This window comes from Ischnura elegans, chromosome 11, assembly GCF_921293095.1.
Source record: "Ischnura elegans chromosome 11, ioIscEleg1.1, whole genome shotgun sequence".
Classification (NCBI taxonomy): domain Eukaryota; kingdom Metazoa; phylum Arthropoda; class Insecta; order Odonata; family Coenagrionidae; genus Ischnura; species Ischnura elegans.
This window is the reverse complement of record NC_060256.1, coordinates 91276282-91302633: the sequence shown is the minus strand read 5'-3', so window position 1 is coordinate 91302633 and position 26352 is coordinate 91276282. Positions and strand designations below refer to the sequence as shown.

The 26352-nt window shown below is 39.2% G+C and overlaps 1 long non-coding RNA gene across 1 annotated transcript in view; it reads left to right on the top strand.

Moving 5' to 3' along the window:
- The window catches only part of LOC124168142, a 32076-nt gene extending 6170 nt beyond the window's left edge, over positions 1-25906 (top strand). The window contains exon 3 of the long non-coding RNA XR_006866857.1: positions 24354-25906. This is a non-coding gene — a long non-coding RNA (uncharacterized LOC124168142). The remainder of the gene's footprint in view (positions 1-24353) is intronic.
- The last annotated feature ends 446 nt before the right edge of the window (positions 25907-26352 follow it).

The window sequence follows — 26352 nt, the reverse complement described above, 5'->3', positions numbered from 1 at the left end:
TAGGGCTTTAAATGTGACAAGTTAGGATTATAGCAGACCTTGAACTGCGATGCCTCAATTGGTGAATTTGCCGAAAAGAATACAGGAAGGAAACTTTTGAAGTACTTCTTGTTCTGCTTGAGGCAGGCCATGTTATAGTCTTCATTAATGTTTTTAATCTGCATTTTAATTTCTTTAGAAGATATGCGTATTTGTATTTTATAGGCTTTGTTCAATTGAAAATGTCGTTCATACCACTGCTCTTCATGTATTTAAAATTAGTTAATTTATACTATATTTTGTGCTAGCACAGTTCATTCAGTTACAGAAGTAAGTACGTATGTTTTTATTTTTGAAGGTGCTCTTCTTTTTTGTGGTATGAATTAATGCATTATTTTTGGAAAAGGGTATTCATAAAGTGTTTTAGTTGCAAAAACCTAGTTTCATGTAGTTTAACTCCAAGCTATTTTTCTTTAATTGAATTGTTTTATGTTTTCCCTGCGTAGAAATTCAAACATAAACTTATGCTGTCAGCCATATATCTGTTTATTCCTTTTTTTCTGAACCTTACCTCATGTGAGTGGCTATGCCTTATCATAAAAATCAGGAAGGGGGGGCTCAAGTGAGGAGGAGGTGCTCAATGGAGAGGTGCCTATAGCTATGGGTTAATCTGGCCCTGTAGATCTGTTCGATGCTAAGTATGCGTCTTCAAACCGACTTGTCCAAGGGTGGTAACTTTAATGAAATGAAAAACGTGTAAAGATACTTAGTGGACTGTATTAACAAATAGAAATGGTTCACATCACAGAATAGATGCTTCTCGGCTGATGTCACGCCGAACACTGCCCCTTGTCTCTGTCTCTGAGCGTGCAGCACTTGCACTAAGTCATGTCACCCTAGGGCCTCCACCCATAGATCCATCATCGCGACCTCCACTCACCCCAACCCTAAGGTCCAAACATACCGCCCGCCAAAAGGGACTAAAATTCCCTTTTATCATTTTGTGAAGGGAGGGGACACAATTTTGTGATGGGACGTTTAAATGTTCCTTTTGAGTTCCGCACTGTGGCCACCATAACAAGTCCATCAGCCCCAAGATGCACCTCGTCGATAACCGCAAGCTTCCAGGTTAATGGGGGTGTATTGCCCTCCTTGAGTAACACCACCATGCCAGGGCGAACGTTGCTGGATTCCCTTGACCACTTGGCTCGTTGCTGCAGATGTGTCAAGTAATCATTTGACCAGCCCCGCCAAAATTGCTGAAGTTTTGCTTGGAGTAATTGCCACCTGGAAAGCAAACCAACACGAGTATCGCTCGGATCTGGCTCATGAAGGGAAGTCAAGGGAGCTCCGATGAGAAAGTGACCAGGTGTTAAGGGCAAGGGATCATTGGGATCATTTGACAAAGGTGTTATTGGTCGGGAATTAAGGCATGCCTCTATCTGAGTTAAAAGGGTTGTTAGCTCTTCGAACGTTAGACAGTTGGTTCCCATAACCCTTCTCAAGTGATGTTTCACTGATTTTACTCCTGCCTCCCAGATGCCTCCGAAGTGTGGAGCTCCTGCAGGGATAAAGTTCCATTGGATGCCTTCTTGAGCACTATAATCCTGTGTGATGCTTGATTGTTGAACTGCTAGGAAAGACTCAGCTGATTCTCATTGTTCTCTAGCGGCACCTACAAAGTTTGAGCCATTATCGCTGTATATCTGAGAACACCTTCCTTGTCTTGCAACAAATCTTCGCAATGCGGCGAGGGAAGATTGGCTTGTCATATCACTCACAACTTCTAAGTGAATCGCCTTGGATGCCAAACAAACAAATATAGTGACGTAACATTTCACCTTGGTTTTAGTTCTCTGTGAACCAGACTTGATGAGCAACGGCCCAGCACAATCCACTCCTGTGTTTAAAAATGGTCTTTCAGCCGTAGCCCTATATTGTGGAAGTTGCCCCATAAGTTGTTTTGCTGCCTCTGCCTTCAACTTATAGCATGTCAAGCACTGATGAATAATTTTCTTTATCAAATTCTTGCCATTGATGATCCAGTACCTTTGTCTCAGGGATGAATGTACTGACTGACAACCAGCATGCAACAGTCTTCTGTACTCTTCCTCAATAATTAACTTTGTAAAATTATGTTTAGGGGGAAGAATCACTTGATGTTTTTGTTCAAATGGAAGTTGAGGCATTTCAAGCCTTCCTCCTACTCTGAGAATTTGATTTTGACAAAGAAATGGGTGCGATGACTTCAGCTTGCTCTTGTTTGAGACTGCTGATTTGGTCAAGAGATCAGTTATATCGCTAGAATACTCTGATGGTTGCACTAACTTAATGCATACCGTTAGGGCTTCTTGCAACTATGGACTTGTTAGTGATCTGCTTCTCCGTAGCGACCGTTCACAGCGCACATTGAAGATAAATCTCAGCATGTAAGATACTACTCGTTGCAATCTATGCAAACTAGAGAATCGAAGTGTGATATCCTCCTTAGTGACTGCTAGACAAACAGTGTTTATGTTTCTCTCTTCATTATGAATGCTCTCGGTAAATTCCTCGTGTCTCAATAGCCACCTTGCTGGTGAATCCACCATCCATGTCGGCCCATGCCACCATAAGCTGCAATTAATAAGGGAATCTCCAGTATCTCCCCTAGAAGTCAAGTCTGCTGGATTCTGACCGGATGAGATATACTTCCATTTGCATCCGGATACATTCTCCTGAATTTCAGAGACCCTGTTAGCTACAAATGTTTTCCATCTTGTCGGGCTGGTTGCGATCCTCCGCCTGTCTCCAAAGTATTTGGTAGACTCTGCAATTGTGATTGTCAGCCTTAATTTGCCTTTCAAGTTGCTGCAGTCTTCACTTAGCTGCCTCAAGAGAGTCTCCCAGTTCGGTGGGGTTCTTTCAGAACGGAAGTCGTACAATGAATCGACCTGTATGGTGTCTCCTTGTATTTTTAACAAAGTGATCTTCGCATTCCCTTTCCTCGGCTGTTGAAGGCTTCTGGTTCATGTCCTCTAATTCCCAAAATCGTCGCAGCTGCTCTTCTAGATTTCTGCACTCTCTCACTACGAACATTTCCAATGGTTGAGGCTCTGCACAAATATCCTCAGGTGTTTCAAACCTTCCAGCTAAGATCCAGCCAAATTCTGTGTCCTGCAAAATCGGATAAGGTCCAGGTCTCACCTGTTTACCTTGTTTGAGAACACTGAAGAACACTTCTGCCCCAATCAGCATATCAATTGTTCCTGGTGTGTTGAACTCAGGATCTGCTAGGGTAAGTTCTCTTGGAATCTGCCAGTCTTGAGTTGCGACATACGACGCTGGGATGTGCCCTGATATACTAGGAAGTACTAAAAATTCAAGCTGAGCGTGGTAGTTACTGACCCATGAGTGCATTTGCATGGTAGTACTATACTTGATGGTTGATTTGGTACTATAAATTCCTTGTATTGGCACAAGGCTGCGCACCTTCTTCAGTTTAAGACGCTGAGCTAGTGCCTCGGTGACGGAGTGAGCTTGTGAACAAGAATTTAGTAATGCTCTGCATTCATGTAACCTTCACTTCACTACCTTGTATCTGCACTAATGCAGTAGAAAGCAAAACCTGAGAATGTGGTTTGCCTTTCACGGAGCAGTATGTCATTGCACTGTTGGAGGGAGAGACGCTGTCTCCAGGAGCATTTACGTCTGACTGTGGAGCCTGCTGAGAACTAGTACACTGTTTCTGACGTGAATAGAGATGCTTCTTGAATTCAATATGAAGTAGAGTGTGGTGTTTCTGCTTGCAAATATGACACCTTCCTGCCTTACACTCTTTAATGCGCTGATTCGGGTGTAAACAGTTGAAGCAAAGGCCCTTTTTCTTGACATGTTCCTTCCTCTGCGGAATACTTTGCTGGATAAATGTTGGACATTTATAAATTGCATGATTATGTTGGCAAACTGGACACTCATAATTTGTTGTGAAATAACTATGGCTAGTAGATTGGCCTCAGTTGCACGATTCGCGTTTTTTACTGGTGGTTGATTTTTCCTTTTGTGTTTGATTGGATTGGACTACCTCCAATGCCTGACACTTAGTTTCTAAAAACTCAATTAGTTCACCCAACCTTGGGAACTGTTGGTTCTTAGCCTTCACCTCCCATTCCTTGCAAGTCTGTTCGTCAATCTTCTCGAGCAGAAATTGAGATAGCAACACTTCCTGCATTGGCGTGTCAAGCTTTAATGCCTCGATCGCATTGTAGTTGCTAACTAGTTGATTAAGCACCATTCTTAATTCATTTAAAGAGTAGGGTTTCATCGATAGTATTAAAAATAATGACTTCATGTGTGCGGTTGCTATAAGTTTAAGATTGTAGTACCGTTTACAAATTATTTCCCATGCGACCTTGAAGCTCTGTGACGTAATGGGCAAATTTTCAATCAATTGATGCGCTTCCCCAGCGAGCGCTGACAGCAAATAATGATACCGTTGTATATCATCCACCGAATTGTTTTAGATGACCAAACTATTGAAAGTATCATAAAAATGTTTATACTCTATTACCTTTCCACTAAAGCTGGGTAATTTGATGGTTGGAAGTTTTACTTCCCGTTGGTTATCTCGACCATTGCTGTGTCTGGAGAGCGACTCTTGTGAGAGTGAAGACTGCGCCTCATGACCCTTTTCTAAAATGATAGTCATTTTTCCTACCACTGCATAGTAGGTGTTCTCAAAATCCTCCCTGTCTGCTTCGTGATCCTCTCCTTCCTCTCCTAACTCTAGTTACAACTGAACTTCATCATATTCCTACCATATGCTAGGCAATTTATCCAATCTCACTTGAACTTGAGTTGCATCCGATCCTTCTTCGAAATTATCAAGGAAAGTTTTCGCCCGTGTTAACTTACCCGTGGCTAAAGCCCTTTTTCTAATCAGCTTTTTTGGATGGCATGATAAAGGTATGGGTAGGTAATGTAGGAACAAATACAATACAAGAAAGGAAAACTAAACCAGACTGAAACAATACTTATCTTGGTTGGCTAGCACGCCGTGCAGTGACGGTGACGTTGCGATGAGCTCCTTACGACGTGAGAGGCTTCCGACGACCTTATCTGCATCAGCTGTGCTCCCGCCGAAGTCCTCGCCTATGTCCCCCGAAGGTCCAGAAAAGTGCATTGTAGATGCTAGCATGGAGTACGGTGCATCCCCTGCTTAGAGGCTACCTCCGACAATCTTAATCCCCAGGATTAGTGGGGATGACTCCAAAAAATGGACTTGCCTGGTGAGAGGTTATTCTCGACGCTTGCTGCCCGCCATGATATGTTGACGGAAGCAATGACGCCAGAATTATCCCTTATGAAAGTGCACTGTTGAAGTGATCTCCCGCTATCGCCACTGTAATGTCATCGGAATCGAACTCGGGACTGTTCTGGAAGCAACGCTCACTGGAGTATTTGACGCATGGATTAACGATTACAACACTAATGCACATAACAGTAATATTATGCACAAACCGATCACATCTATCCGACCTGAATGACCAAAAAATGTTCGATACTCAGTACGCGTCTTCAAACCGACTTGTCCAAGGGTGGTAACTTTAATGATGTGAAAAACGTGTAAAGATACTTAGTGGACTGTATTAACAAATAGAAATGGCTCATATCACAGAATGGATGCTTCTCGGCTGATGTCCCGCCAAACACTGCCCCTTGTCTCTGTCTCTGAGCATGCAGCCCTCGCACTAAGTCATGTCACCCTTGGGCCTCCACCCATAGATCCATCATCGCGGCCTCCAATCACCCCAACCCTAAGGTCCAAACAAGATCCCCCTCCCCCCCTCAAAGCCTCAGAAAAAAAGAAAAATTGTTTAAAACTACGTATTGCCTAGTTTTGACAAATAATAATTGCATCTGCTTAACCCTTAGAGTGCCTGGAAGTGCTATCTCGCTCCTCCTATCTCTCGTGAAAAGTGTCAGGAGCGCTCCTTCATGCAATGTCACTCTTAGATGCTGATAATTAACTTATCATACAATTGTCAATATTCATTTTATTTTGACATTAACTATTTTCTTCAAATTATAAAAATTAACTCATATTACCAAAAATTTGTCAAATAATATAATAAAAAGGTGAAACCACATTTAGTAAAGATTTCCTAAAGTTTTTGAACATATACCTTTCCTTGTTTTTGAGACCTTATTGTTTTCCCTAACCTACTGCAAAATCAGCAAAAATTCCTCGGCACTTTTGGCATAGTGCCTAGAAAATCGGTTGGCACTCAAAGGGCTAAAGCTAAATTATAAGTGCCATAATGATGTAAAATGTATTTCTAGGAATGTCATTTTTCAAAAATTGTCCCGGTCCTCCCTTCAGGCCCCTTCATCACTCCCAAGGCATATTCCCAGTTACACCAATGGGAATCTTCACTAAGTCTCAAGGTAAATCTCCTGTTGAGTACATATAATGCAGGTAGTTTTGTGCATTTGAGTTAAGACCATTTCTCCTACATTTTTGATTAGCTCTGCTGTAATGTCATGTAATAACGAGGTCTTATTCTTTCTCAGTTCTCTTATTGCAGTGTCAAATTCTGATTTTGAGATGCTCTCTCTCATATAAATGAATTTTCAATGTGTTGGCATTGGTATTTCAATCTACCCCACACGGAAAATAGATATCTATAGATAGCTATATATTATCTATTTTCATCTATGATAGATGTATATCTAATAGATGTCTATTAGACATCTATTAGATGTGCAGGTGACAACGGGCGGTTTTGGATGCATCTCCGAAAGTGTGTTTTAAAATGCGATTCATGAGCTATGGAAGCGATGTAACATTTGATTGAGGGACAATTTTTTTGGTTCCTTACTCGAGCAATGGTGGACTTACAAATTATGCCATGCGTTGAACGATGCCAACTGCATGACGTCAGCAACCATCCGTTCCCCCTAGCTGCAGTTCCCTTTGCTGCCGTTCCCCTATTAGAATTAAGGTGATTAGTACTAATAACCATAATTATTGTAATTACATAAGATTGTCTCTCCCCTAACTGACAAGGGGAGACCACATACCTTATTCTGCCTTTTTCAATGCCCTATTTTTTATGGCATTCTGAATGGCAAACACATTTCTAAACTGATGATGGTTCCATTGAATGGGCCTTAGTTCGGCTGTAATTAATTAATTTCAGAGCGATATTTTTAACAATTGATTTATAATCCCAAAATAGCGCCATCTCACCATCAGGATTAGTAGGTCTAGTGGTGAGTGCATCCGGCTCTCACTAGAGGGGCCTGGGAGCGATGCTATTTCACAGCAGTATATTTTGTAGTTTTCATTTTGATCATACGGCGACAAGTTTTTCACTTATGTTAATTGCAGCAAGCATCATCATCATCATCATCACTGGTCAACAATCCTAGGATTGGTTTGACGCAGCTCTCCACTCTGTTCTCCTATCAGCTAATCTTTTCACACCTACGTATTTCTTCTCTTTCACATCCTTTTTCACTTGTTCCATATATTTTGTTCGAGGTCTTCCTTTTCCATTCTTGCCTTCCACTTGTCCTTCGACGATTGTCTTCATCAGGCCATCATGTCTTAAGATGTGGCCTATAAGGTTGTTCCGTCTTCGTATTGCGGTTTTCATGAGGCTTCTCTTCTCTCCCACTCTTCTTAGGAATTCCTCGTTACTAACTCGGTCAATCCATTTATTCTTCATCATTCTTCTGTAGCACCACATTTGGAAGGCCTCTATCCTTGCTTTCTCTGCTGCGGTCATTGTCAATGCCTCACTTCCGTATAGGAGCATACTCCAAATGTAGGTTCTTATAAATTGTTTCTTTACTTCCATATTTAAGTTTCCCGCTGTAAGCAGGTCTCTCTTTTTGTGGAATGCTCTCTTCGCCTGGGCTATTCTGCTGATAATTTCTTTCTTACTTCTCCCGTCACTATTTATCTTGCTTCCCAAATAACCGAATTCATCCACCTCTATCAGTTTTTGCTTCCCTATTTTAATGTTAGTCTTGACTTCTTCTCTTCAGCTGCATACTAATATCTTGGTTTTCTTCGTGCTTACTTTAAGTTGATATTTACCCTTACCCTACCCATATTAACCAGAATATTTTTCAAATCCCTCTCTGTTTCTGCTATAACGGCTGTGTCATCGGCAAAACTTAGCATGCTAATTTTTTCTCCATGGATATTCACTCCCAATGCCTTTTCTTTGATTTCATTAATGGCTTTCTCAACGTAAACGTTGAAAATTACGGGTGACAATGAACAGCCTTGTCGCACTCCTTTCCTAATTCTTGCTTCTTCACAGCTGGGCCCTGATTTTATCACCGCTACTTGGTTTTTGTATAAACTGTGGACCATTCTTCTGTCAGTATAAAGAACCCCAATTTCCTTTAGGATTCCAAGCATTGTGCCCCAATCCACGTTGTCAAATGCTTTCTCTAAGTCCACAAACGCAACAAACGTTGGCTTTTTCTTTTCCATTCTCTTCTCTATGAGCAGTCTTAGGGCCAATATTGCTTCCCTTGTGCCTTTATTTTTTCTGAATCCAAATTGGTCCTCATCCAAGTACTCTTCCGCTTTTCGTTCCATTCTTCTATAGATGATCCTTGTCAGTATCTTCGACGTATGTGAAGTAAGACTAATGGTCCTTAAGTCTTCGCAGTTCTCCACTCTTTTATTCTTAGGAATAGGGATTATAATGTTCCTCTCAAAGTCCTCTGGTATCTCACCTGTCGAATACATTTCACTAATGATTTTTTATAGCTGGTTCAACGTCTTCTCTCCTGAATTTTTAATTAGTTCTGCAGGAATGTCATCAATGCCAGACGCTTTATTTATCCTGAGGTCTCTTACAGCCGCATCAAATTCCGATCTTAAAATTGGGGCTCCCATGTCATCGGCATCCACTTCCCTCTCGTTTTCGATAGCATTCGTTCTGAGGCTGCTTCCTTTGTACAGATCTTCCAGATATATTCCTTCCATCTCTTCCCTTTTTCTTCGTTTTCAATCATGAGTTCTCCGTTTTTGTCCCTAACGGTATTACATCTTACGCCCTCTTTACGGGGGCCTCTACTTTTCCATGTTTAAGATTGTTTTGTACTTCTTCACAAATACTTTTCATCCACGCTTCTCTAGCCTTCCGCGCTTTCCAGCAAATTTCGTTCCTTATCCTCTTGTAACAATTCTGTCCTTCCTCTGTTTTTGTAGCCTTGTATTTTCTTCTTTCTTCAATGAGATCTAATACTTCCTGCGTGATCCATGGTTTTTTTCATAACGACTCTTCTTTTACCAAGAACTTCCTCAGCTGCTGCCTGCAGATCACTTCTAATGGTTTTACAACTCTCTTCCATTGGTTTTTTTGTCGTATCCTCCCCTATTTTCTTTTCTACAGCCTCTTTAAAAGCCAGTTGATGCTGAACCTCCTTCAATTTTTCAACCTGCCATATGTTTTTCACGGCTTTCTTCAATTTTTTAAATTTTAGGTGGCATTTCATCATAACTAAGTTATGGTCACTATCGATATCTGCTCCTGGATAATTTTTGCAGTCCTTCACCTGGTTCCTGAATCTTTGTTTCACTAGAATGTAGTCGATTTGGAATCTTCTAAGGTCTCCTGGCATTTTCCACGTGTATCTTCTTCGCAGGGGGTTTTGGAATAAAGTGTTGGCAACCACTAGCCTGTGCTCAGTGCATAATTCAAGTAGCCTTTCTCCTCTTTCATTTCGGTTACCTAACCCATATTTCCCAGTTATTATTCCGTCTTGACCTTCGCCGACGACGGCGTTCCAGTCACCTAAAATAATAAGATTTTCTTCCCCTCTTACTTGCTTGATAACTTCCGCTATATCTTGGTAGACATCTTCTACTTCTTCATCTTCATAAACTGACGTAGACATGTAAACCTGTACCACTACAGTAGCTACGGGTTTAGTATCTATCTTCACCATTACTATCCTTTCATTAAACTGCAGGTAGCTTTTAACACGCATCCCGGCGCTCTTTCTAAGCATTATGCCTACTCCAGCATTACCATTTAGCGATCCCGTGTGCATCATTCTGTAGCTTCCACTCCAAAAGTCTCCTTCCTGGGGCCACTTCATTTCGCTGATGCCTAATACATCGAGGTTCATTCTTTGCATCTCCACCTTCAATTTCTCTAGCTTACCGCAGGTATGAAGTGATCTAACTTTCCATGTTCCTATCCTTAATATTCTATCACCTTTGACCGACGTACCCTCTCGAGTAGTCCCCGCCCAGAGATCCAAATGGGGGACTAGTTTATCTCCGGAATATTTTACCCGAGAGAATTCCATCATGTCATTATATAAATTGAGTGGAGTAGCTGCAACTCCTTGGGATGATAATGTGGTGGTTTCCCGTTGCTTTCCACATCGCAGTACTACAGCTGTTAAAGTAAATGTTACCACGCCCGTAGTGGAATGTGTGTCGCTGTACCGACCAGTATGGTCTCCACCTTCGCACATGTGAAGAAGAGCTGCTGCCCTCTCCCCCGGGTGATGAGAGGCATAATTGTTGGCGGCCTCCAGTCGCCAAGTCACGGTATCTTCGCAGGTTTTGGTATCTTTTAAATGGTCTACCTTACCCAAGGGTAGCCCAATACCCCCTCAGAACACCGCCGCTTTTTGTCCACGACTGCTTACTCGACGAGAGAACTCGCTTATCTCGCAACTAACCTCTATATCTAAAGGTCGACCCACCATCTGCAACCCGGTGGACGCACTCAGTGGCTTTAAGCTGAGCCCCGATGCATCAAGCATAGGCATGAGAATTTTTTTTTATAGATATAGATAAGTATAAAACATAGACAAGTAGATATCTAATAGATATCTACAGTAGGTATCTAATAGACATCTACAGTAGATATCTAATAGACATATACAGTAGATATCTATTAGACATGCTGCTGTTTTGACAATAATATATCTAATAGATATCTACGATAGATGTCTATTAGATAACTATTTATCTATCTGTAGATATCTATTAGATACCTAATAGATGTTTATTTTCTGTGTGGGACCATCTCTGCTATCATCCTCAGGGCGTGGCAATCCAAAAATGGTGCCTTATTACATATACATATAGTGGTCTGTTTTGCACCAAAAGACAAGTTTCTTCTGATTGGCTTACACTAATTTTCTGCCTTTCTCCCTTGATTTTTCACAGTGGTACATTCCAGGCGGTGCTTAATCATAGCCTTCGCTTTCCTCTTCGATAATTTTTGAGCCGAGTTTGCCTCTGTTGTATAGCTCCTCCATTTTCACTTCGTCTTCGATTTCAATTAAAATATTTTCATACTTTTCCATGATGGAATGACATCTTGTACTCTGTTCCTTGAAATGGGCCCTCCCTCTTGCAAGGGTAAGTGGAAGCGGGCTGTAGATACATATGTACCTACTTTCCGCATCTGTGCACAGGTTCATCACGCTCCCCTTTGTTTCATATTTTCGCATGCATATTTAAACTTTCTTAGTTATTCAATGAGGTCTAGGACTTCATGTGTGATCCATGGCTTTTTCTTAATGAATTTTCTTCTCCCATGATCATATCTAGCAGACTCCTGAAGCACATTTTTGATATTTTTCCATCTATTCTCCACTGATTTCTCAGTCTTATCTAATCCTATTTCGCTCTCCCCTTGTTGTGAAATGAAGACAAACTCACTCACTCGCATCAATGGTTGGGTCCTCATCAATTTTCTTGAATTGTGACCAAAATGTTAGAAAATCTTTCGACTCACCTCCAAACTTTTTTAATTCCAATTGGGGGAGTTTGAACGTGCGCTTATTGCTACGAGTCGAACTGGATCTGGAAATACTACCTGTGGTCGGTCATCTTCCTCCAATTTAGCGACAGCTCCTTTTATCTTGAATAAACGGATCGCATGCTCTTCTGCCCTCGAGATCTCATTGTCCAATTCCTTTTGGCCCACGTTCTCCATTTCTAACAGTTCGTTGTAAATCACATCGTCTAACAGCGATAACTCGACCTGTCTCTTCTCTAACATTTCCAGGGATGCTCGAATATCCAAAATGTTTTTGCCTCCCGCTTTCACAGCACCGTCGATCTCGTTGTACAGTCTCGTGAAGGCACTCCGCAATGTCTTCCATGATTTCTTAGCCTTATCCATGTTTTCCATTGAGTATCCTTACTAGTCCTGTCACGGTCGCCAAATGTCATGAAATGAACACAAACACTGTTCTTTCCACGTTTTCCTTTAATACACAACACGAAAATTACATGGATCACATGTGGGAGCATGCACCACATTACCACGCTACCCTTCAGCAACTACGCAGTCCCTCTGGCTGGTCGCCCCCCTCTCTCTCCGTTCAGAAAAAAAAACAATCGAAGAGCGGTAGGGGCTGATGCAACATATAACATTCTCCCACCTAAGTCATTGAAATAAAACCTTAGGAACTGACTTACAAGCAAACAAAACCAGAACACTTATAAAATTATACAAAAATACAATGAAACATGCTCATAAATCAAGTCTTACAGGCACCTTTATTTGCCTGCCTTTTCGTGTCAATAAAGTCTCTTTGCTCTCATTCCAAACCATTTTCACCTTTGGTCTATCAGAATTACTACGTGTTTCACCCTCAGTTAACTTTAACTTGTCTCTCAACGGCTGGCTTGTTGTGCCCTTCACATTGTCCTTATTAGGGCAATCTAATTGAAGAGGATAAACCCTCTGCACTGGGCGCAACGATTCACCATTCTGAGATTTAAGTCTAATCAATCTTGTTGTTCCATCTCGTCCAGGTAGCTCACTCACTCGGGCCAATGGCCGATCTAAACGCTTGCTATTGTCACTTCCTACTAAAACTACTTCTCCTACCCTAATTGCATGAAGAGGTTGACTCTTTCCAGCCAATTTTAACTGTCGCAAATATTCATTGCGAAATCTTTTTCTCCGTATTTCTCTAAGGCTTTGGCGATATCTCAGTCTATTGTTTAGGTCAAAAGCCTCTACCAAATCAAAATCAGGAACACCCACTTCTTCTACCTCTCTCAAAAACAAATTGGGGGTAAGAGGAATTAAATCTGAGGGGCACTCAGGCACATAAGTTAAGGGGCATCACTGCTTCACAATCACATAAAATAGTCTGTAGTTCTTCAAAAGTGAGAAATGCCATTCCTAGCATGTGTCGAAGCAATTGTTTCAATAAACCAATTAGTCTCTCCCACCAACCACCCCACCATGATGCTGTTGGCGGATTGAATTTCCATTTGATTCTTTGAGCAGTGCTGTATTCCCTAATTTTGTTCCACTCCAGTCGTCCACATGCATTATCTGCCCCGACAAAGTTAGTACCATTGTCACTATAGACAGTACTTGGTCGACCTTGTTCTAAAATGAATCTACGGAACCCCTGTAAGAAACAATCTGTAGACCGAGATGACAATAGTTCTAAGTGTACTGCCCAATAAACTCCACAAGTAAATAAACAAACCCATACTTGGTGGAATTCCCTCCCACTCCCTTCACATGCAATGGCCCAGCCAAATCAACCCCCACTTGTTCAAATACCTTAGCATTACGCACGCGATCAAGGGGTAGAGGAGTGGGTAGAGCTTCCAACTCTGTCTTTTACAAACTTGGCACCGATCCAGCACCTGTCTTATTGTGCGACGACGAGATCCCAATATCCAATATTTTTCCCTTAAAATGGATATCATTAATTGTACACCTGCATGTGATGACTCCCTATGCACATCCAAAATCAGTCTGAACACTACATCATGTTGATGATATGGCAAAACAACAGGGTAACAAAAATCCCTGTCATCCTCACGATGAGAAACCTTTGTTCTCAATCATATCAACCCATCACCATCGATATCAACCCATCACCATCGACAAGCTCTCCAATTTCTTATCATCAACACAATTGAAGGCATCTTGCTGTACAAGCCTTAACAATTTGGTTTCAGCATTTGAAATTTCCTCACATGTCAAAACTCCTTTCACCCGTTGCCTTTTCCCTAATTTACAATTGTGTATGAAACGATAAATCCAACCAATCATGTACAAAATTTGCTTATACTTCGAAAAGTGCCGATAGTACCAATCCCTTTCCCTCGAGTTACATATCATTGAGGAAGTGACACTTTTCCTTTTCCTTACTTTTATCTCCTCCTCATCATAAAAAATGTTTTCACTGGGACACATACAAGGTGAATCCTTCAACCAATCAGGACTCTCCCACCATTTCGATGCTAACAATTTCTTAGGGGAACATCCCCTGGAGGGGAGGTCAGTGGGGTTAAGACTACCAGGCACATGTCTCCATGAATGTCCCAAAGTCAGCTCACGGATCTCTTTAACCCTGTTCCCGACGAAAACATCCCAAAACTCCTCTCGCCCAATCCAGGCTAACACTGTGGTGGAGTCACTCCAAAAAATTGTCTCAATATTTTGCATCCCTAAATCTGACACTACAGGTGAATACAATCTGACACTACAGGTGAATACAATCTGGCACTAATTGTGGCTGCAAGCAATTCCAATCTTGGAATTGTAAACCTCTTGTTCATTTTGCCTATCGGTGATACCCTTGCCCTGGTCTGAACCAATTGTACTTGAACACCTTCTGGAGTCTCTGTTCATAGAAAAACAACAGCCGCATATGCTAATTGACTATAGCATCACAAAATACATGAAAAGACCAATTTTCTCTCCCATTGGTGCCAGAGAGCCATCTCGGGAATCCGAGTTGTGCAAGGGATGACAGCTCACCCATCCACTTCTGGAACTGCAACCGTGAGTCCTCATACACCTCCTGATTCCAGCCAATGCCAGACTTCCAGGTTTGTTCCAGTAGGAGCTTGGGAAGCAGTGACACTCCACATGTAAAGCCAAGAGGATCGAACACTCTATGAGCGGCAGACAAAATGATCCACTTAGTAATTCTTTCAACATTCAGGGAGTTAAAACTGCTCATACTTATCTGTAAAGTATCTTCTTTCCGGTCCCATAACATCCCCAACACATTGGATACAGAAGCTGATGAAGGTGCATCAGGGTCTGTGTGCTCCCACCCTCTGAGGTGAAATCATCCATCGTTCATGACTGCTGTGGCCTCTTCCGTGAATTTCTTCCTTTCTTGCTCATCTGCTACACTGGTCACACAATTGTCCACGTAAAAACTGTCCTTCAGTTTCTTCACCACCTGTCTATTGTATACTGATTCACAATCACACTGATCTAAATCATGTTGCAGGTGATACTGTATAACTGCTCCAAGCAAGAATGGGCTACTTGATACTCCGAACACTACTCGCCTATGTCTCAACACTTGCAGTTTGCCACATTCGTTTATCCACAAAAATCTGAGAAAGTCTCTGTCCTTTTCTTCCAGACTTATCTGCAGAAAAGCCCTACGAATGTCTGCCACTACTCCTATTCTCTTGAGACGGAAACGTTCCAGGTGGTGCTTAATCGTAGCCTGTAATATGTTTGAAGTTTTTTCAGTTGAAGAGGAAATGTCAACCTGCAAGCAACTCACCAATTGTAAAACCCAAGAAGATTTCTCCAGTATCATATGCCCGGGAAAAATATATTTCAGGCACTGCTGCTTTATTTTGCTCCTCACCTGCATGATTACTACCGTGATATCTTCATGGACTTCTTCTACTTCTTCATCTTCATAGTCAATTGTAAGCGTATAAACCTGTGCCACTGCTGTATCTACCAGCTTAGTCTCTAAGGCTACCATAACTATCCCTTCATTGTGCTACAGTAACCTTTCACTTACATCCCAACCCTAGCATTACCGTTTAAGGATCCTGTGTGCATTATCCTATCATTTCCACTCCAAAAGTCTTCCTCTTCAGACCACTTCATTTTGCTGACTCCAAGCACATTGAGGTTCAATCTTTGCAATAGGATGGTTTCCTATTATTTTTTTTATCGCCTAAATCGAAAGATTATTACTCCTGGAGTAAGTATTTCACACTTTTAGATTTTTAGATTTTTAAATGACGATATCTATTTTTTGCGATTAAATGAAAAGTGAAAATTTTCAAGTGCGCGGAAACGCGACGGCTAAGTAGGAATGATGGGAAAACTCCGTGTGACGTCGTTCTGGTTCCCACTACAGCAAATGAGGTGACCTTGGGGCGAGGCTTGAGCGCTGATACGACGCAGGATGCTAGCAGGTAGCAGAGTATCCTGCTAGCTGGTAGCACTTGGCTTAAATAAGGATTAATAATGCCTTATCAAACGAAGGAAACTTTCCGACTTAAGGCAGTTTTAATAGGTGATTATTAAGAGATGTTTCCCTGAGCTCTGTGCCTCATGCATGCATTGGTAATCTCAGACGATGTAAAACTCCTATCTACTCGTATAGAAACTAGGTGCCTGTGACGTCACGTGGAGTGGCATCGCATGGGTGCCAATCTGGCCTTTTTCAAATGAGGATAAAATTGACCATTTCCATTCGTCTAAACTGGTATTTCTAAAACCTAATAATTTGTATATTATGAATACACTAATGGTGGGTAACGTATTGCAATCGATGCCTTTCATTTTCTTTGATGAAGGAAACTACCATATATTACTCCAAAAGGTTTTTTAGCCTTCCACAGGTCCTTAATGGTCTCACTTTCCATGTTACTACCTTCATAGCTTTGTCACTGTAAATGGTGACAAAGCTATGACACCCTCTCAAGTATTCCCTGCTTGGAGATCCGGATGGGGGACTAGTTTGCCTCAGGAATGTTTTACCTGAGATAATTCTATCAAATCTCATTATTTAAAAGTTGGAGTAGCTGTGACTCCTTGGAATAGTAAAATGTGGTGGTTTCCCCTTGCCTTCCACATTGCAATACTACAGGTGTTGAAGTAAATTTTAAAAGCTTGCCTTTATAGTGTAATGAGTGTCTCTGTACTGACCACCATGGTCTCCACCTTCACTCATGTGAATGAGCTGCTGCCCTCTCCCCCGGGTAATGGGAGGTGTAATTGTTGGCAGCCTCCCGTCACCAAGTCCCGGCATTGATTGACTCTAGAGGATGATCCACCATCTGCAACCTGGTGGATGCATTTTGAGCCATGGAGCTCATCTGCGAGAGTGAATCTCTTAATTCATGTACATAATTCCATGCAATAGCAGTGTTCATTTGCTGAGAAAATTTTGCCTTAATGCGATTTATATTTGAGCATCTTTTACACTTATTTTATAACTTGATAAATGTAACACAGGTTATAAACCCTGTGTTACATTTATAAAGTTACATTTACATTTATACTTTGGATATATTGAATGAGCAATTCGTCCAGTTAAGAGTTTGGGATGAAATTATGCGTAAGTTAAAAACATAAGCTTGTCATTATCAAAATTTCTTAAATTAATCTCTTACATCAATGAAATTGGACTCAAAATTTCTGTCATTAACATATTGATTTCTTTGTTATAATGTTAAACATATCAGGACAGCAAGATATGAATGTGCTGGGGACTTGTTTTATAGCAAATTTTGCTTTAGTGTAAACCCAACCCTTCGAGTGTGATTATCAATTCACTTGTGCTCAAAGCCATTTGCTTTTTCGATTGTTTTTCCTAAGGGTGGCAGTGATTTTGCATGGCTGTTATTTATTTTGCTTGTCCAAAAGATATGGTAGTCAGTGCATGGGTATACTTTTAGTTCAATACTAATGCAAAGTCTTAATCTTATAAAAGTAATTTGATTCACTCTTAGCAATTTTGTATAATGGACCTGATATTTCTTCAAATAGTGTAAAACCCAATGTATTGATTCAAATTTTACCAAAAGTATAGTAGCATATAAAATGGTATATTGATTTCTTTTATTTTGGGCATTCTTCTGTTCTTCCAGTATTAATCTCAATCATCACAGGGATGGTTGCGTAAAATTTTCCTTTGAACTATCTATAATTTTAATAATCTAGTGAGCAAAACATTAGCATAGTCTGAATGTGAGTTCTTCTTCAAATTTTGGACATATGGACTAGAAATCTTTTCTTCTCTTTCCAGTATGAAATTTAGGGAAAACGTGTCTTCGGAACAACAAAAAGTGAAATGAAGAAATCCGTGTTCGGCTATGAAGAAGAAATTAAGAAATCAGGCCTCAATGAGATTAGGCAGTTCATTGCTTCATGTTTTCAGCTGTGTTATTTTTTGGGCAATTCTTTGGGTTTATGCTTTTATACTTTTTAATCGTAAATCCATGTTTACACACAAATAACACATGGTATGAACCAACCCAGACGGCACAGAACCCTCCGTATCTAATTCGTATGTACATAGTACCCATTGACTAAGGGGATACTATGCCGCTCCGTCGCTTTTCGTCAATGGATAATTTCCGTTCGCGGCCTGTCGACGAAGCGCGTACGCAGCATGTGAATGTCCGCTACTAAGCACGTACGATTGGATACGAAGCGCGCAGGAACACGGCACTCAGGCTAATCTCAATCGATTAGGTCGAAATTAGATATATCGTAACTCGCACGATCGAAAAATGTATCGAACGCAACACAATCGATAGCTACCAACCGTAGCGAGAACCTTGATACGAATCATTATGAATTGTAAGTTCTCAATAGGTAAATAACACCATATCATGAATTCTAATTACCATGAAAGACTCACGACCGACAAAGTTTTTGTCGGTTGTGAGTTTTTCATGGTAATTAGAATTCATGATATAGTATTATTTACCCATTGAGAACTTACAAAACTTACTCGGCCACTTAAATAACTCTGCGAAAAATGAGATTCTCATGGCTAATTCACGCACCCCCAGCATCCAGCATTGTTAAGTGGCTCGTACTTACTTGGAAACCTTGAGATGTTAATGAGAGTAAATTCTTATTAATTTTTACACTAAATAAGACATCACATAGCCCACGAGCATTAAAAAGCTTACCCTAAAGCCTGACGAAATAAAATTTTTAAATAAAAATTGCCGATGAAACAGGATTGCTGACACATCTGCTATTAGTATGATCGAATTCATCAAAATGCAAGCAAAAATTAACGTATAGTTCAGTCTCAGCTACTAAAACTTACCCATATCAGGCGCTAAAGTATTTGAAAAATTATTTGGTATGAGTAAAAGTCCCTAGGTCACTGCAGTAAATGTATCAACCTATTAAAAATATGAAAGTCCTGCCAAATCACCAGCATAAACACTTGTAAAATAAAACATGGCATCTCTTAGATCACACCTCCGATTTTATACTTACTTTGCATGAAGTCACCACCGCAAGAAATTTTAAAGAGGCAGGAAAGAAAAAACCCACAGAAATACAATACATATATTATGTATTTTCTATTGTCAACCACAATAATATTTCCAATATTCTCTTCTATCCCACATCTAATTTAGCGAAACAATTACTCTTATTCTCTTTCGAATAGAAAATTATTTAAAAGAGGACTGGTCGATACATACAAACTATCGTCAATACTTTCTCCGATGAACGTCCACTATCACTGCACCAACTTGCACAAATCAAATCCACATCCACAAATATGTCACTTCTGCCACAATGTCTGTCTTCTTGGCGACAGGTAACAGTGAAGCAATGGTACCTTCCTCCAATCTGGGCACCTTCAATTCAGCAAGAATTTTCTCCTCGTCTTCTCGTCCAAGGCCACAGATTATTTTCTGATATCACAAGGTGCGATGTGAAGCTCACACACCTAAAATTAATAAATAATAAAATACCATGTAACTTATTAGGTCAAATCATTTCCAATTTTTGGTATTTCTGCATGAGAAATCAAATTACTAGGCTCGTAAATATAGTAAATATTTTTATGCCTGATATTTTTATTGTTTTAAACTATAGCATAAGATAATTTGAAATGATGAAAGCCGACGTGTAATACGCCATAGGGCAAGCTAAGAAGCAATACTCGATCCTATAAACTTGGCAGCTTATTCATAGTTTCTCCTTTAACCACACGTTTACCGAATGAATTAATACAAAAAAGACAACTAAAATGCAAGAATTTTCAAAAGAATTGCTGCTACAATATTTTGAATCACCATTTTTAGTACTGAATAGTACTATAGTACTTCAGTACTGAATAGTTCGGGATGTTGATGCATCAACATCCCGAAGCCACTTCTAACTTAAAATTACATCCAAATAATTACAGCGAGAAAGAGTACATACCTCACAGTTTTTCGTAGGGGTGAAATGTTTTCTTCTTATCGCCCAAATGCACTTCTTCTTCAACTCAGGATCTTTTGGAAAGCTAAAAACTTGAGCCATGTCCAGGAGTTTCCATTACATCCCGACATTACACACACGGAAGGCATTTTTAACAAAAATATCTCACAAACACGTTTCTGAAGCCCAGAGAATGAAATTAAAGAATAAGGGAAACTTCACCATTACCAGACACTCTATTTTTCACAAACTTAACCACAAAAATCCCTGAAATGTGGTGAGACGTGACGTAAACCATGCCATCTCCAACGGCTTGTGAAGGCATGTGATCTTTCTAGGAGGATATGGCACGATGGCACCAGATGGCACCACCCGCGAAAGAAAATAGTCCCAGACCGAATACAGTTTTATCGATGAGATACAATTTTATCGATGCATATGAATTTGCCAGTCCTCTTGCATCTTTTTTCGTCATTAAAGGAAATAAAGAAACAAAACCTTCTAAGTAACTTCCTAAGCGCGATTTTTGTATCTTGATTGTCCACCCTCGTATTTAGGTACGAAAACTTCCTGTGCCGTCTGGGAAGATATTAACACGTTCCGTGCTGATGACGTAGCGTCTACGTCATGGCAGCCACTACCCAGTGACTGATGACGTAGACGCTACGTCATGATTCCCTTTTGCGTTATGTTCCGCCCTGATCGCCAGCCACTGCTGTTAGGGTATGGGAGAGGGTCAGTCACCACTCTTCGCCTGTTTGCCGTGCGGAAAGCTCCGAAAAAAATTTTTTTTCGATTTTTTCTGTGTTTTTCTATTTTACCCGGTTTTTCTCTGCAAGGACGTCTTAGGGGGTGGCTTTTTACAATGTATTTTTTTATTACTTTCATTTTATAATGCAGAAAACAGTTGTATATTCTCACAATTGTTCTTATACATTAAAAAAAAACTTTTACAAGTATTCAAAGCGAAATAATAAAAAGATACTTTTACATTTGACGAGGATTGGTTATTACTTTATTACAAGGTATTTTATCTTTCTTTATGACTTTTAACGCAATGATTAGATTGTATTTATTTAATTGGTTTTTACAAGAAGGAATACAAATATTTTTTCCTTGTTGCAATTTTTATTTTTAACTTCAAATAACGCTATCGTGGTAAATTGCTTAGCTGGTTGCCTAATTTCGGACATACTCAAGGTATGTGTATTTTTATCCTTATGATATTAATAAATGCTTCCGTTCTTATACTTTTAAAGTTTCCGAGGGAATTTTATTTGCTATGATTTCATCATGGCAAAATTTGTAGTTATCCCTATGTTTATTTGCTGCTATGCATGAAATAATAAGTATATTTGTATAAATTTTACAATAACTTCAGTAAAGTCCTGGTTCCACATTGCAATTTATTTTTACTATTTACATTTCATGCACAATAGCTTGACTTCCCTATCCTTATGTTCACTAGCATTTGAATTAGAGACTCATTACTTGATTTTTTCCATAATATCCGAAATACTCACAAGCATTCTATTGGGCATCCTCCCCAACAAAAAAAAGCCTAAGAGAACAATTTCCGCTAACCCAGTTACATGCCGCCGAACTCAGAGAAACTGATCCGGTCCAAGGATATATACATCCGAGGATATAAAATGGGCTATATGTGTCCTGAAGGAAATTTACTAGATGGAAATATTTAACCAAAGAAGAATTTCCCCACTTTTTGGCCTTATTTTTCGTGCTAGAATTATCCAAATCTCCCGTATCTCCAATAATTGAAAAGCTTTATATGACTTGCATTGCTTCAGGAGAGAGAAGTCGCTTGATCAATTCATGTCGATTCTCCAAGCCCTTCAAATCAACAAGAACCTATCTACGTTCTCTGAATCTAACACTCCTCTGGCCCACTGATTATTCAAAATTAGCCCCATATAGACGCATTCAAGGAATCAATGGAAAAAATTGTGACCTGTTCACGTGACCTAAGTTTGGAATAGTCTATGGTTCCTTGGAGAGCTAGGCTGGGATATAGTGAATATGTGAGGGGAAAGCGCTATAGGTACGCAATAAAGTTGTATATGTTGACGGAAGCAAAAGGGTTTGGCACTACAGGTCCTCCAACTCAGAAGTTTCTGGAAAAGGGCATTCGGAGAAGATGGTAAAGAAATGATGGAGGATCATTTAGACTGAGGCTAATCCTTTTATATTGATAACTTTTATAACAGTGTAGCCAGTTCTAGACTCCATCCAAATGGGAAACCTAACTTGACGGGGACACTGAGGAGAGGCAAGAAAGTTATTCCTCTTTTGGTGCTCTGCTGCGAATTAAAGAAAGGTGAGGTGGTGGAGGCCTTTCATGAGTATAAAATCGGTATCCTAAGGTGGACGGATAAGAGGGAAGTGCGGATAATCATCGCTGAATTCAGTGCAAAAAATGAACGAATCTACGAAAAAACGAGGGTGCACGCCGAGAAAGCCACATGCGGTGGTTGAATACAGCAATTACAATTGTGGCCTCGATCATTGGGACCAAATGATGTCTTACTTTCCCATTGAAAGGAAATCCATCAAATGGTACTAAAAATTGGGAATCCACCTACTGAACTTACTAAATTGCTAAACCGTTATTTTTATTCAAAGAATATTTTTGAAAAATTCCTCTCATCAACTTTCTAATTCCAGTTATAGGATCTCTTATGACAATATCTGTACCTTCGATCCCTTTGAGGAGATAGTCATCCTAGCCTGCCTCAACCAAAACCAAAGGCTTATTAGGACATTTCCCTGATTATATGAAAAACACGATAGACAGAAAAGACGAAAACAGAAGAGATGTAGGCAGTGCTTCAAGAAGAATGTCCACCAGGATACATCATATTATAGCCCCACCTGCCTATCTGATCCTCGATTGTGTCTTGACTGTTTCCGGAAGTATCACAAGAATTTGTGATGCAGAAAATTATTTACCCAGCAGAAAAAAATTATTTTTTAATGTTTATCTTTTATGTTTTCTATTTCAATATTTATTTAAAAAGATATTATTTTATGCGAAGTATTTAGTAACTGAAAAATTATTCTAAAAATGCTGGTCAATTTTTGATTTGTAAAACAATATGTTTCATTGCAACAATTCTTCGTTTATACAAATTTTCCCTTTCATTTATAAACCAATGTTTATCATTATAAACTCTTATCCAGAGGATATCATATCGTTCATAATAATTTTTCCACCATAGGGAGCAACACTTTTGCTGGAAATATTGGTAATACTCGCAATATTTTCTTTTGAGCAATAAAACATTTAAAATCGTATTTGAATGTATCATTTCCAGATAATAAAAATAATGTTTGCTGCATTATTATTTCCATTATTTTTTTCCAGAAACTGATAAAGTCTGAACGGGTTTTCGCTACAGTACTGACAAAGAGCAAAGAAATATGGGAAACATGTAGGTGTGTTGCGGGAAGGTATCAAAAGTTTGACCGGATACTTTGAAAATTTAAATTTCAAATTTTTAACAAATGAAGGGTTATTTAAAAAAAAAAGTGCGAAAACATGTACCAGGCATCACAAATCATAAGATCACGTCGTTAAAATAGTAATAAAAAAATACAAATTTTTGCCAAAAAGTCAGCCACAGGGCATTTTCTTCAAAAAACGGTCAGCACGGAATGTGTTAAGGTACACATGACGTCCATAAGTGACGAGTTCCTTGAATGAAGACAATGAAAAGAGTCGAAATTGACTCCTAGGGTAAACAATGAGTAATCAATGGTGAATTGGTTGCAACCAATCAAAGGTTCCTACTGAAAACAAATCACATGAATAAAGAAATTTCCCTCAGGTCAGTGGCCACGAACAAAGTTGAGAAAATGATGAAAATAGCGCTAAAGAAATGGTACCAAAATTAATTTAAAAATGAAAGGCCTTATAAACCTTAGAATGGTTTATTTAGATTTTCCCCAATTTTTCAGACAGTATATAACAAACAATGGCTGAAAAATTTTGCAATTTTTTTTAGCATTCAAGACTTAGCGTTATGATTTTTTTAGTAAAAAAATATCTACTATGATTTTTCTAATAGGCTACCTATTATATAGGTATTTGTTCATTAAATGCTATTTGTTCAGTCTTTACAGTGCTGCAATCCATAATGCCTTCTATAATATTCACTTTTCTCTTCACAGCTGCAACTCATCCCCGGGAGGAAAGGAAAACCTGAGTAAAAGACAGTTCTTCTCTGGATTGTGAAGACATTGAAAACTGGACACTATTACTTTGGATAGGTAGGAATGAATTCAGTTTATTTCTACTTCTACTGAAACATATGTTTAGGTCATTGGCATGAAATTCAAAGACTTATTCTGTTGATATATAAAGGATGATCAAACCATTTTTGTAGTATCGCCTCACCTGTTATTCCTTCATCACAATATGCCTTTCAAATTTGAACTCAAAGTTTGAAGACAGTTCTTTACTTTTATATGATGATATACTTTCAAAGATCTTATGCCAATGGGCCAATGGTAGTAAAATTTAACTTTTAAAGTCCCTCTTCCATGAGTAAGTGCGTATATTGTTAAATGATGTACATTTCCCAAGTATGGAACATGAGGGTAACTTTTTTCATTACTGTTTTCTAATCAAATTTGAATTAAAGCTCATCATCACTGGTCAGCAATCCTGGGAATGGTATGATGCATTTTTCCACTATATTCTCCTGACTGCTAATCTATTCTCATCTACATTTATTTTTTTTCTCTTTCACATCCATCTTTACCTGTTCCATACGTTGTATTGAAGCATAATTTAAATTGGGATAAATTGTTTCCTTGCTTCTATGCTTAAACTTTCCAGTGTGAGCAGATCTTTCTTTTGGTAGAATGCTCTCCTCACCTGTACTATTCTACTTATAATGTCCTTCTTACTTTTTCCATCACTTGTTATTCTCTTTCCCAATAAATTGAATTCATTCCTTTCTTCCAATTTTTGTTTACATATTCTATGAACATTGATATTGAAATTCATAGGTTTTACATTAATCCTTCATTGACATATTTTTTGTTCTTTTTTCTTCAGATACTTATTAAAATTAAGTAATAATTTTAATTTTAATTTCTTATATTATGAAATTATATTATAAATTAAATCAGTGCAATGCTGGCAGTCATTGCGCTAGAGTCTGATATACACCCCAGACGGCACAGAATATCTAATTCGTATGTAGATAGTATCCATTGACTACGGGGATGCTATACCGATCTGTCACTTTTCGTCAATGGATAATATCCATTCACGGCCTGTCGACGAAGCACATACGAAGCAAGTCAATGTCCGCTATGAAGCGTGTACGAAAGAATAGGAAGCACGTAGGGACACAGCACTCAGGCTAATCTCAATCGATTAGGTCAAAAATTAGATATATCGTAACTGGCACGATTGAAAATGTATCGAACGCAACACAATCGATAGCTACCGACGCCATGATGCCAGGAGAGAACATTATGAGTCGTAAGTTCTCAATAGGTAAATAATACTATATCATGAATTCTAATTACCATGAAAAACTCACGACTGACAAAAACTTACTCGGCCACTTAAATAACTCTGCGAAAAATGAGATTCTTATGGCTAATTCATGCATCCCCAGCATGCAGCATTCTTTAGTGGCTCGTACTTACTTGGAAACCTTGAGATATTAATAAGAGTAAATTCTTATTAATTTTGACACTAAATAAGACATCACATAGCCCATGAGCATTGAAAAGCTTACCCTAAAGCCTGACAAAATATAATTTTTTTCAATAAAAATTGCCGATGAAACAGGATTGCTGACACATCTGCTATTATTATGATTGAATTCATCAAAATGCAAGCAAAAATTAACGTATAGTTCAGTCTCAGCTACTAAAACTTACCCATATCAGGCGCTAAAGTATTTGAAAAATTATTTGGGATGAGTAAAAGTCTCTAGGTCACTGCAGTAAATGTATCAACCTATTAAAAAATATGAAAGTCCTGCCAAATCACCATCATAAACATTTGTAAAATAAAACATGATATCTCTTAGATCACACCTCTGATTTCATACTTACTTTGCATGAAGTCATCACCACAAGAAATTTTAAGAGGCAGGAAAGAAAAAACCACAGAAATACAATACAGATAATATGTATTTTCTTTAGT